The sequence below is a fragment of the Sciurus vulgaris genome (assembly GCF_902686455.1).
Source record: "Sciurus vulgaris genome assembly, chromosome: 7".
Classification (NCBI taxonomy): Eukaryota; Metazoa; Chordata; class Mammalia; order Rodentia; family Sciuridae; genus Sciurus; species Sciurus vulgaris.
The window spans coordinates 52036794-52050230 of record NC_136467.1 but is presented as its reverse complement, the minus strand read 5'-3'; the positions used below and the strand labels follow the sequence as shown (position 1 = coordinate 52050230).

The following is a 13437-nucleotide window of genomic DNA, read 5'->3' as shown; positions in this document are numbered from 1 at the left end:
TCACCTTTGTTTTCCTTTTTTCTCTCCAGCTTCTGCATATGAGAGAAAACATATGACCTTTAACCTTCTGAGCTTGACTTATTTCACTTAACATGATGGTTTCTAGCTCCATCCATTTTCCTGTAAATGCCATAATTTCATTTAAGAAACTATAGTCTTTAAAGCAATATCTCATATATGGAAAAGGGCACACACATTTACTTGTACAGACAGCATGTGTCATTACAAATTTTAAAATATACAAGTTGTATTTAATCCAGACATTTGAAATCACTGGAAAAGAGTAAGTATGCTGGGAAAGGAATTGAAGTGAGGTGAGGATAACAGGTAAAAATAATGTTGAAAGAAACTAAAACCAAATTTTATTTGGAAAGTAATTATGGAATATCACAAGAGAGGTATAGTAACAATTCTATTATTTTTTTATTTATTTATTTTTATTGTAAACAAATGGGATACATGCTGTTTCTCTGTTTGTACATGGAGTCAAAGCATACCATTTGTGTAATCATAAATTTACATAGGGCAATGTTGTTTGATTCATTCTGTTATTTTTTTCCCTTCCCCCCACCCCTCCCACCCCTCTTTTCCCTCTATACAGTCCTTCCTTCCTCTATTCTTACCACCCTCCTTATCCCTAACCCTAACCCTAACCCTAACCCTAACGCTAACCCCTCCCACCCCCCATTATATGTCCTCATCCGCTTATCAGCGAGATCATTCGTCCTTTAGTTTTTTGAGATTGGCTTATCTCACTTAGCATGATATTCTCCAATTTCATTCATTTGCCTGCAAATGCCATAATTTTATCATTCTTTATGGCTGAGTAATATTCCATTGTATATATATGCCACAGTTTCTTTATCCATTCATCAACTGAAGGGCATCTAGGTTGGTTCCACAATCTGGCTATGGTAAATTGAGCAGCAATGAACATTGATGTGGCTGTATCTCTGTAGTATGCTGATATTAAGTCCTTTGGGTATAGGCCAAGGAGTGGGATAGCTGGGTCAAATGGTGATTCCATTCCAAGCTTTCTGAGGAATCTCCATACTGCTTTCCAGAGTGGCTGCACTAATTTGCAACCCCACCAGCAATGTATGAGTGTACCTTTCTCCCCACATCCTCACCAACACCTATTGTTGCTTGTGTTCTTGATAATTGCCATTCTAATTGGGGTGAGGTGGAATCTTAGGGTAGTTTTGATTTGCATTTCTCTTATTACTAGAGATGTTGAACATTTTTTCATATATCTGTTGATTGCTTCTACATCTTCTTCTGTGAAGTGTCTGTTTATTTCCTTAGCCCATTTGTTGATTGGATTATTTGTATTCTTGGTGTAGAGTTTTTTGAGTTCTTTATAGATTCTGGAAATTAGCGCTCTATCTGAAGTATAAGTGGCAAAGATATTTTCCCACTCTGTAGGCTCTCTCTTCACATTACTGATAATTTCCTTTGCTGAGAGAAAGCTTTTTAGTTTGAATCTATCCCAATTGTTGATTCTTGCTTTTATTTCTTGTGCTATGGGAGTCCTGTTCAGGAAGTCTGATCCTAAGCCAACAAGTTGAAGATTTGGACCTACTTTTTCTTGTATAAGATGCAGAGTCTCTAGTCTGATTCCAAGAAACAATTCTATTATTACATAAAACAAAATAAATGATTTCAACATGTAATTATAAAGGAAATTAATAGATAATTGCCAGGTATTCTTTTTTTTGGTGGGGGCTGAGTTGGGGGAAGATGATTTTTTGTGATCCTTCATCAAAGCGATGGTTTTTAACACTACCCTCCCAAAATTCAGGAGTATATAATTCTTGAAGGAAATCTTCAAAGACAACTAGGTATTAGTGTATTGGACAGACCTATTAGGGAAGAATTTTTTAAGAAAGCAGGCATGGTTTTCTTGTAGAAAATACAGAGAGTTTAAAAACAGAACACATTTATGGAACTCTTCAGGGATCACTATGTTGGGGAAAAAAAGGATGTTTCAAATCTAGGCAAGAGGCAGCTCATGAAGGGTCATGAAAAGTGAACTATGGAGTTTACCCTGAGGGACAAACTCTGCACCAGTTAACACAGGAAAGTGAGGATATGACCAAATTGCATTTTAGGAATATCATTTTGAAAAGAACATAGAAACTGTATTGGGGCAGAGTGGGTGTTGAGTTTGGAGAGTAAGATACCTAAATCTGATGTGGGAAGGCCGTTCCATGATCCTGAAAAGAAATAATAGAAATCTGAAATCACACAAAGTCAAGGAGGAAATGAAAAGGGAGAGTAAGGGTGAAGAAGAGGAATTCATATGAGATCAGCAGGAAGAAGGAAAATAAATTTCAGCCAACATTTAGATTTATTTTATTTCTGTGGAAGAGACAGAAAAAGCCAGAGGAATTGGGGTAAAGAACACATGCCAATTTGGAGCCACTGGGAGATAAAGCTGTGGTCCCCGATGCTGTGCATGAGGGTATGGAGCTTGGAAGCAGGCCTGCGATATGGTCTCGGCTCTTCATGATGCGGTGCAGATGAGGTTTCCTTAGCATGGTGTTTGGAATGTGAAAGAATCTGATGAAAGAAGGATGAAAGTCATGGGAAAAACCTAAGTTAAGCCGAAAGAAAAAGGAAGTCTCCAGCATATGAGGTCAGCATGCCTCCATTGACCTCCTTTACATTAAGTGGGATTTTATTCAAGTCATTCTTTTCCCTTTCTTCTTTTTTAATCTTTAAAATATCAGTAGCTATTGAAATATAAATTAAAAAAGTATCTGTTTGAGTGTTTTAGGGAAGATGTTACATCTCGTAGCATTGTAGATGTCATTTTAAGTATTTCTCTAGGGTGACTTCAATTTGGGCTTCTCCTTAAGTTACTAGTTCTAATGTTCATTTAGAAACTATTTATTTCCAAGTTTAATGTGGACAATTAAGGACTTAAACTAATGTCATTTGTTTTCCTTCTCCTTTTTCCTCATTTCCCCCCCTTCTCCCTGAAGGTGATTGTTAGGGTTTAGATATGGCATGTCCATTAAAGGCTTACGGGTTGAAGGCTTGTTCCCCCTTATAGCAATTTCAGAGGTGGGGATTTGGGGGAAGTAATTGGATCATGAGGACTCTGATCTCACCAATAGATCAATCCATTGATGGCCTCATAACTAAATGGACTATTAGGAGGTAATAAAAACTGTAGGAGGTGGGGCTTAGTTGGAAGAAGTAGATCACTCGGAGTGTGCTCTGGAAGGATAAATCTTGTTCCTGACTCCTCCTCACCCAACCCTGCTTCTTGACCACCAGGAAGTGGGCAGCTTTGTTCCATCACACCATCTCTGAGATGACGTTCTACTTCAATGCAAGTTCCATAGCAGTGGGGCCAGCTGACCATGGACTGGGGCCTCTAGAGTTGCAAACTAAAATAGGTTTTTCCTCCTCTAAGTTAATTTTCTTAGGTATTTTGTCACAACAATGAAAGGCTGGCTAACACTGATCTAAATTATAATACAGTCATTGTGATGTTAGGAGAAGGTTGTCTGCAATAAGTGTGATTCTCTATTTTCACTAGCTTCCATAGAGGTGTCCTCAATTTTGCCTGGTCTTGGGCATCAGCCTTTTTCTCACTGGCTCAGCCTTAACCATTAGTGGTCAATTATATATGTACCCTGGGGGCTTTGCTTTTATTCTTGGTTCCTACAGATTTGTCACTCTAGGCAACATTTTGAAAACATTTTGAGATTCTCCTCTACTTTTCCAGCGCTGACTCTGCTGCATGCACCTAAGCACTTTGATCTGCAGTGGCATCTCCAGCATTTCAACCTCCTGCATTGCAAGGGACTTCTCTGTCTGGCTTTCAGTTCCCTTGGCGATGTGGGCCTTTCTCTCAGAAAGAAACCGTTTTTGTATTGTTGTGAAATTATAATAAAGATTTCACAATAAAACCAGACTTTTGCACATCAAAAGCACATCAAACTGAAGCCTGCATATAGATTTACAAAACTAATATGACTCAGAAGTGACTTAACTCACTTAAATTTCCACAATACCCCAAATTCAAACATGGAAACTGTCTATCCCCAGGAGAGGTTGGGCAATGTAGATTGATGTGCTCCTAAAAGGGAAAGAAAAAAATTGGTGAGCACATAGCAATGACTTCAGCACTGTTATCTATCTGAGCCAAAGGTAACCAAGTCATATACTCTGGGGGCCTTTAGAGGAGTCATTCTGATATTTACATAGTATTTAACCTGATTCAGTCATTCATTTTCTCAGAAGAATGACAAATGTAATAACTGTAGCACAGGATCATCAGAGAACAATGTTAATATTTAGGCCTGATTTTCATCTTAATATATTACTTGAGCTGCATCAAGTTATTTAGGCACTCCACTTCATTTCTGTTTCTATAAGACAGCAAGTGGGTAATCCAAATCATACATGAAAGGACAAAAACAACCTTTCATGGAACACCTGGGGAGAAGAGCTTATGTACAACCTAACAGGCATGGAATTAAAATTATTCCCTCTTGTAAAGCTTCAGTGACTCTTTCAACACACTCTGATATCCTCTGTAGGAAAATAAATATGACTGAGGCTTGGAATCACTATTGTCTCTCTGCTTTTCTCTGGAAAAAAACAAAAAGAAAATATTAAAAAAATAAATTTAATATGTGGGAATGTAATTTTATAGTGGCCTTTTGTTCATTTTATTCTGAATATTTTCCCAGAGACTTTGTGCACAAAAGTCTTTTAAAATCTATCTTCTATTTTCTCTCTGTAGCTCAGGTTTGTGTATTGTGTTCCAAAACCTTATTTTCAGCTTCTTAATCAACAATTCTATGACATTAAGTCAAACTGAGACTTAAGAACATTTAAAAAACTGTTCTTACCATATTTCAACCCAAACCCTTGACATTTCATGGCTGAACTTTGTGCTTCTTATCTTATTAAATAGTAACACATTCATTCACATTCATTCAGTTCTCCAAGTCAGAAATTTGGGACTAACCCCAAACTTCTCTTTTTCCATTAGGTCATCCAACTTGTCACCAAATCCTGTCTTTTCTCTGTTATAAATATGCCTGTTCTCCATTCCAATAAGATCCCATTACTTCAGGCTTGCCTTATCTCTTACCTAGGAAACTGGAAGAGCTTTTTAATTGATTTATCTTAATTTCTATTAGATCATCCATCATGCAACTTCCAGAGTGACATTCCTAAAATGTAAACTTTATTAACATCTGATTAAAATCATCCAGTTGCTTCATTTTTGCATTTAAGCAAAAGTTCAAATATTTAGGAGTGTTTACAAGGACCTTTCTGATCTTTTTATACATTTCTATTTTAATCTCTTGCTACAGCCTCAAGAGGTAAGTTTTATCCAGCTTTATAGATAGTCTTACAGTTTCCTGAGTGAGGTATGTCCTCTTGTACTTTTTAAGTCATTTCAGATAATTTCTTTTATCTGGAAGATCTTTACTTAAATGATTGCTATTGAAGACTTAAAGTATTACCCTATTTTAGAAGCCTTCTCAAACTTTCTTGGATCAACCAAATTACTCTACCAAAGTTTTGTAAACTGTGTTCCTCTACCACAAACACTTTTCCAATTATGTTGTTATTTCCAGTTCTTGGAGGTCTCCTACATTTTCCAGAAGTTCTTTGGAGGTGAGCTCTATAACTGTTTTAACTTGATGTTCCCAGAGAATGTTTTAGCTCTTGAAACATGGAGGACACTCAAGAAAGAGTCCTATGAATGAACATATACTTGAAATGCAGGAAGGGAGTTAATTTGAGGGGAAATTATGAAAGTAGTGGTTATTTCTGTTATTTTTGGGGAGGGTCTGATTTTTCTTTTCTTTATAGTTCCTCAAAGAATGCATCTCATTGGTAAATGTATATCAAATTCAAAATTGTCATATTGCTTTGTTAAAAAATAAATTGTGATTTACAGCATAAAATAAAAGGCTAAGATGTGAATAAATAAATCTTTTGAAATTTTATGTAATTTCCTTTTAGACTAATTTAGACAGAGTAAGAAAGACAGGTAATTTCTTATCATGTAACAGAACAAGCCAATTTTTAAGACAATTCATCAACATCAGTCTTCTAAAAGTCCTGTAAAAATAAAACAAACAATTCAGTTCTTCAAGAGGAATTCTACCATATTTAGTCATACTCAGGAAAATATGGTAAATTACTGTCAGGTTCAGTTAAATTTTGTCCTGGCCTTTTGCAAGAAGGTAGCCATCAGAGTAAGCTTTTATTTTTTCCTCAGTTTTGAAAATTTTACACTAAAAGCAATTTATAAAGGTAAAGCTTCATCTGAAGTTCATATTTATATCAGAATCAACACTCTGTAACATAGTTCCACAACAAACAATAGGAAAAAAAAAATGTATGAGCAACTAACAGACTTCCTAAGATTGAAATGACAACACTTTGCACTTGAATCCATTTGCCTGAAACCTACTGTTTAATTTTAAGACTCATCATATACTTCTGAGAGAGAGAGAGAGAGAAGAGAATTATTCGTGCACACGTTTGCACATAATTGTCTTACTATAATTGTCTTATTTTTGTGTATATAATCGGTAAATTCAAGCTTACCATTTCAGTGAACTCTTTAATCTTGCCTAATGTCTGTTAAATTCAAAGTATTTTTCCCTTTTCTTTGTCTCTATATAGAATTTGAACTGCCAAGAAGAGAAATACGACTCAAGTATAACCAATTAAATATGCATCTTCTGCATTTGACCTGATTCAATATTCCAGAATTGGGAGAAGCTTGAAAACCTCTCAATGACTTTGTTATTGTTTGGGGTCTTTAGATTTTATAGGCTCTGAATTTCATCTCAAGTCTGAATACAAAGAGCAACTCAGCTTCATGTTGTGCTCTGTGAAATACCATATGTATTTTCCTTCCCTGTGCCTGATGTTCCTGCATTCTTTATGTATGATGAATCCTGTTCTCAGTTTACAGGTATGTGGACTATTTGGGGGCATGTCCAAGAATTTAAAATCCTAGGAGGGCATCAGTGTTTTACAGGACATCTTGAGCAGAAAACCTCTGAGATTTCACAACCATACAAAAATGAAGGCTATTCTCAAAGTGAATTACTTCATATTGCATTTCTTATTTATCTAAAAGTTCCAATCATCCTTAGTAATTTTATTTGTTGACTTTGTATTTCCTTTGTATAAAGAAAAATGAACTTTGTGGTCTCCCAGTAAAAGAAAGTATGCTTAAATAAGTATCTATATTAGATACGTGAGCATGTACTAGCAAGGTTTTAATATTCACTGAACGCATTCTTTTTGTTTTGCTAATCTTGTATTATCTAAAATTATTGGTGATAAATGCTCTTAATTCTGTATGTAATTTTTCCAAGTGTAGAGCAGTAGTTTTTGTTCATTTTACCGAATGTCAAGAAGTACAATATTTTGGTGCATATTTTACATAAAGTTTCTTTATTCACATACTCTGTAATTTGGCACTAAACCCGGAGAAGCATATTAAGGGAACTGTGTATATATATATATATGTGTGTGTGTGTGTGTGTGTATGTGTATATATATACATACACACACATATATAAATCTATATAAAAGCTATATATTTATATATATAAATGTACATATTTTTATGTATATAAATCTATAATTCTGTGATCCTCATGAAGCTCATCTGGTATGCTAATGGATACTAAGGATATTATTATTGGTCTTGTATAAATCACAAATAGAGAAATGATCTAAACACTGATGGGCAGAGCAATCTACTGGAATGAATTAAACATGCTTCAAATTTACTAAGTTATCTTATATTGAAGGACCTGATAGTTGGCAAACTATTATATGTCTCTGATAACACTCATGAAAAATATCTATGGAAGCATAGCTATTTAATGAAGAGCAGTATAGTTTGCATTAACCTAGGTGCTATGGGGTTCACTCTATGACTAGTACTCTCTGCCCACCTTAAAGTTTCTGTTTGTTGAGGAAATGGAAGCATTGTTATATGTGGCAGTTTATTTGAACCCTGGTTTTAAAATTATGATATTTATTTAGTACAAAATAAAAATAGAGAACAGAATTTCATATAATAGGATGATATATGGAGTACAAAAAAAGACACCATAAAAGGATATTTTCATCATCAGTAGGAGTAAACTGATGAGTGACAATAAGTTTTGAATTTTCAAACAACTCTGGAGAATGCCATGTTCATCATGGTTCTAAAAAGGAGAATAGTTTTAAATGAAGGCAAGAAGCATTATGTTTTGATTGCAATTTACCAACCATCACTATTGCTTGGTTTCTTTAATTTGAAAAGGAAATAATAATTCTAACATCACTAAAGTGGCAAAATAATCTGATAATCTAGTAGAATGACCTCTAATGGCTACCATTCAAGAAATGATGACTTACATTATTTTGTGTGTAATTTTGAAAATAGGATAGAGTAAATCAGAATTACTGACTTCTTATGTGTTTATTAATATTTCAAGATATAACACCTTATCATCTGGATGCAAGTGTAGATTATTTACATGATTCTGCCACATATTTATTTCGTCTATGGTTTTACTTGCATATATTCACACGTGTGCACAAAGTAATAAATATGAATGACTAATACTAACATATTCACACACATATATCTATATATAGATGGTGTGTATGTGTACATAAATATCTGTGTACTTATACAAATAGATGTACCTCCTCATTATTCTTTTCTCTCATGTTGAAGCAGTATACCAGTTTTAAAACTACCTACTTTTATTCAGGCTCATATAAAAAACTACTTTTTTGATGGGAAAGTTGTCTATTTTGTCTTTATTTTAGCAAAATTATTGTCTTATATACAAATAAAAATAAGGGTAATCAAGAAAAAAATGTTTATCTTCTTTTTGTAATGATATCAACATAACATGTATTGTTCACATAAATGTAGTAAACATGACCATTACATGCACTAAAGTATAATGATTTTGTAACTAAAAACATCTTATTTAGTGGAAGATTCTGGGTAGTGAGGGTCACTCTGAGCCTCAGGCTGAATAAGTGAGAAGTTTCAGAGTCACTTCTCAGCACACTAAATGGTGGTGAAAATGTTAGAGGCTGACGTGATCACAGGGCTGGCTGAATCTTCAGAGGGATGAAGCAGGATGTCCTTCAACTGGTTTCTTTGACAAAAACACTCCTAATTCTGGGAGCAAATGAATATCAATGCACTCCATCCAATTATTCATATACCCATTTAAATAAAGAAACTTAAAATTGAATTTTAAAAAGTCTTTTTCAAAATAGAAATATCAGTAAATGGCCATCCTTTCTCTCTCTCTTCTTAATGTGAATCATGTACCAACTCTTTCACAAGCCTATGGCATAGGTACTATGATCCTTATTTTATAGATCATATGATCTATAGTTTTGTTAAATTACATTTTGTTTAAATTACATAACTATAGTAGCTAATCTTATTTTAATAGAAATTCATTGTGATTTTGAGGACTTCTTTGGAAAACAGGAAATGTGAATGTTTAATTATTAACCAAAACAGAAACTATAACAAAATACATACTTCCTTTTTTTTTTTTTTTTTTTTTTGTGGTGCTGGGGATTGAACCCAGGGCCTTGTGCTTGCGAGGCAAGCACTCTACCAACTGAGCTATCTCCCCAGCCCCAGTTACATAATTCTTTACTCAGGTTCTGATATTGACATATTGACTTTCTTTCTTTGGTTTAGTGTAGTCGGCTTATTTATAAAACAACTTCCTTCACTGCCTTCCCATTCTTCTCCTCCTTTCTTTTGTTCTTTTTCTTTCCTACTCTTGAGCTCTCTTGCTTTTTAGTTTATGGTTTTAGACAATCAGGTATTTTAAAAAAATGTTTTAGTTCACTTTAGTATGAAATAAGTTACAATCAAACATAATTGTAATTTTGATTTGTGATTGGGTGCATTACAGTATATCCTTACGAAAACATAGGCAGTCAGGAACATAAAAGTTTTTGAAATGTTTGCATAATGCAAAGAAAGTATGTGGTCTTCACCTCAAATTGAGAATAGTGTATTATGTACAGTTAATAAAAATTTCATTTATGCAAACATTTTTTCAGGGTTGAGTTCTAATTTTTACTACATAATCACTTTTGTGTAGATTTCTTTCCTTAAAACTTGCATGTGGTACTTTCGTTATAAAAATTGTAATTGATGATGAACATTACATATTTTTAAATACTCTTAAGTAACATTCTAAAGCTCTATCAAATGATGCTAATGATGGAGAAAGGGCAGGTTAAAAACTGGTTCTACACTCTAATAGCATGCAAATAAAAGCAGAGAAAATCATCTAAGAGTTGTTTTGCCAAATCTTCCCGCCAAATACCTCTATCCTCTTTCCAAATTTCTTCATGTTACTGCCATACCTTTATCCAAAACACCATCTTTACTTTCCTGAATAATCACAATATTTTCCTGGACAATATCTCTGGATCTTTCTGGTCTCACTTCAATCCAAAACAATCTTTGAAAAATGTATAACATCACTCCCTTAACTAAATTCCTCAGTAGATTTCCACTGTTTTTAGAAAAAGTTTAAATGCATAGCACAACCTGCAAAGCTTTCCATCACTGAATCTCTACAATCCTAATAGTTTTTCTTCATTTTCCTTTTGCTGTATGCAATAATGGGTTCAGTTTTTATTTTATTTTACTGACTTTTGGAAATAATGCTGTCCATCACATTCTTGAATCCCCCAAATAAAATTATTTTTTTATATTGCAACAAGTTCACACTCTTACACTGATTTTACTGCATCAAAAGTTCTTTTCTAAAAAATGCTTATCCTCTTGATATGATGTATTCTAATATCTTTGTCCTTTTACTCTTATAGTGTTTAAAACAAAAAGAACCTCAGTAAATTGATTTCTTGACCCTTCACTGGATCAGTATCTACAGTTCAGAAAGCACTGTTATATATAGTACTTAAGAGTTCATATTTTTGAGTTGGCAAAAATGCTTTCATATCTTGTATTGCTCATTAACTGGGTTGTATTAACTTTGGCACATCATTGGAATCTAAGTCTCTTCATCAAAAAAGTCTCTTTATCTAAAAATATATAATTTTAGTATTTTGTTAATATTATTGATGTGATCAATGTTTACAGCTGCTGAATTCACAATAGCTAGATTGTGGAACCAATCTAGATGCCCTTTAATTAATGAATGGATAAAGAAACTGTGATATATATACACAATGGTGTACTACTCAGCCATAAAGAAGAATAAAATTATGTCATTTGCTGGTAAATGGATGGAATTGGACAATATCATGTTAAGTAAAATAAACCTATCCCCAAAAACCAAAGGCCAAATGATTTCTCTGATAAGTGGATGATTAAACATAATGGGGGGTGGGGTGTAAAAGAGGAATGGAGGAACTTTGGATTGTGTAAAGGGAAATGGGGAGGGAGGGTGTGGGGAAAGGAGAGGTAGTGGACTGAGACAGACATTATTACCCTATGTATATGTATGATTACACAAATGGTGTGAATCTACACTGTGTACCACCACAGAAATGAAAAGCTGTACCCCATTTGTGTACGATGAGTCAAGATGCAGTCTTTTAAAATAAAAATCAAAAAAATTGTTGATGTGAAGAACAAATAAAAATGCCATAAAGTATTTGAACAATGCCCGAGAGTGATAAAAATGGTCGTTAGTATTTCTACTATTGTTAATTGTTTTGTGTGCTGTACATGCTGATGTTTTTTACTAAAATGTTCTTTCCAATAGTCAAACCCATATTTTATGGTTACTTCCATCATGTTCTTCTGGAAATTTAAATTTATGAGATCATTCCATGTGATACAACGAAGTGGTCCTACTTAGAACAAAATAAAGACAGGTCAGAAAACTGACCCACAGAATTACATACTCATACATGACTCTGCTGATTCACAATCTTTGCCTGACATTAGATCCGCTTTCTGCAGTGTCATATAACAGCCTGTGCTTTGCTTTTTACAACACTCATCAGTATTTCAAATGTTTGTTTGCCATCTGTCTCCCGGCAGAAGACATAAACTCCCTGTGAATAAAACTTAAACTGCTTCATTTACTTTGCATCCCTAGATCCAAGTAATGTGCTTTGCATATGGTATTTCTAAATGGAGCACAGCAAAATGAGGGACATGTACTTTTGATGGTGTCCTGACATGAGCCTAGCATGTGCTCACTTGAGAGGTACAATAGATCTTGCCTCTTTTGAAAGAAGCCTGTCATGAAAATACCTAAGCAGGCAGAGCAGAGGTGCAAGGACAATGGGCCAAGCTGGAGGGAGATGTAGGAATACAGTACAGATGATGGTGGTGACCTTGGTCTTTGGCATCATCACCAGCACTGGCCCCCATCTTGTGGGTTATTGCTTAATCTTGGAAGAATCTAGAATCCCGGCTATTTTACTAAAATCACATTGAGAGATGGAGAGTGCAAATCAGCATGAGTGGATTCAGCAAAATTGTGCCAGAGAACGATGGCAACAGCAGGAGTCATCGTCAGCTACACTGCTTTGCTGTTTTATTCTGCCTCAGTTATTGGCAGGCTCAGTGAGAAGAGTGTCAGTGTGGGGAGAAAGGGGGCGTCTCCAAAATGACCATCTCAGTAAAGACCAGGCAGAAACAGTTGCTTTTCCAGGAGACGTCTTGGCTACCCAAGTTCTGAGTTTGGGAATATTTGTCAGACATCTTTAATTGTCCCAGAGATAAAAGCTGGGAAGACTTTGAAAATTTATGTTGGGATCAGATTTTAGAAATATGGGTGAGGGCAAAGCAAAATACATATAGTAAGGAAACACACTGAGATCAGTTTGTTCTTAGATGGGAGAAACCTAAAAATGATTACAATGGTCATTTAGTTGACGTTATGACTAATTCCTCTTTTTTATCTTTCCTGAAAAGTTTTAAAGTAGTTTATCATTTCCAAAATGTAAAATACTTTTAGATGATAGAAATAATATTGGTCTACATTGCTTGAATAATTCATGTACGTTAACAATTTTGATGCTATATGTGGAATTATATATATTTTTATGTGTACAAGAACAGTGTATCTATATAAAGTTTCACTTGTTTTATGTGTGTGTTTCACAGATGTGTAACAGAATTAGGATAAACAAGCCAAAGGACTTGCTAAATGCATTTTATTAAAAAAATAAACTTGAAACTTGTGATTTTCCCAAATTTCCCCCATAAAAGTAGAAATTGGGTATGGATTAGAATCATAAGTTCACAAGAAACTATTTTTTTAGGTCTTAAGGGTAGGATCTTTCAAATTAAGTAGATAAAGAAAATAAAATTCTCAACAAAGTGGAGAGATTATAGTATAGTTTTTCTAAGATGAGAAGCTAAAAGTAATTGTGGGACTGGTTAGCAACAGAAAAAAAAAT

General features: G+C 34.3%; 1 long non-coding RNA gene across 1 annotated transcript in view; it reads right to left on the bottom strand.

Moving 5' to 3' along the window:
- Window positions 1-3304: 3304 nt before the first annotated feature.
- The window catches only part of LOC306666303, a 45566-nt gene continuing 35433 nt past the window's right edge, over window positions 3305-13437 (bottom strand). Inside the window, exon 5 of the long non-coding RNA XR_013765268.1 lies at window positions 3305-4607. This is a non-coding gene — a long non-coding RNA (uncharacterized lncRNA). The remainder of the gene's footprint in view (window positions 4608-13437) is intronic.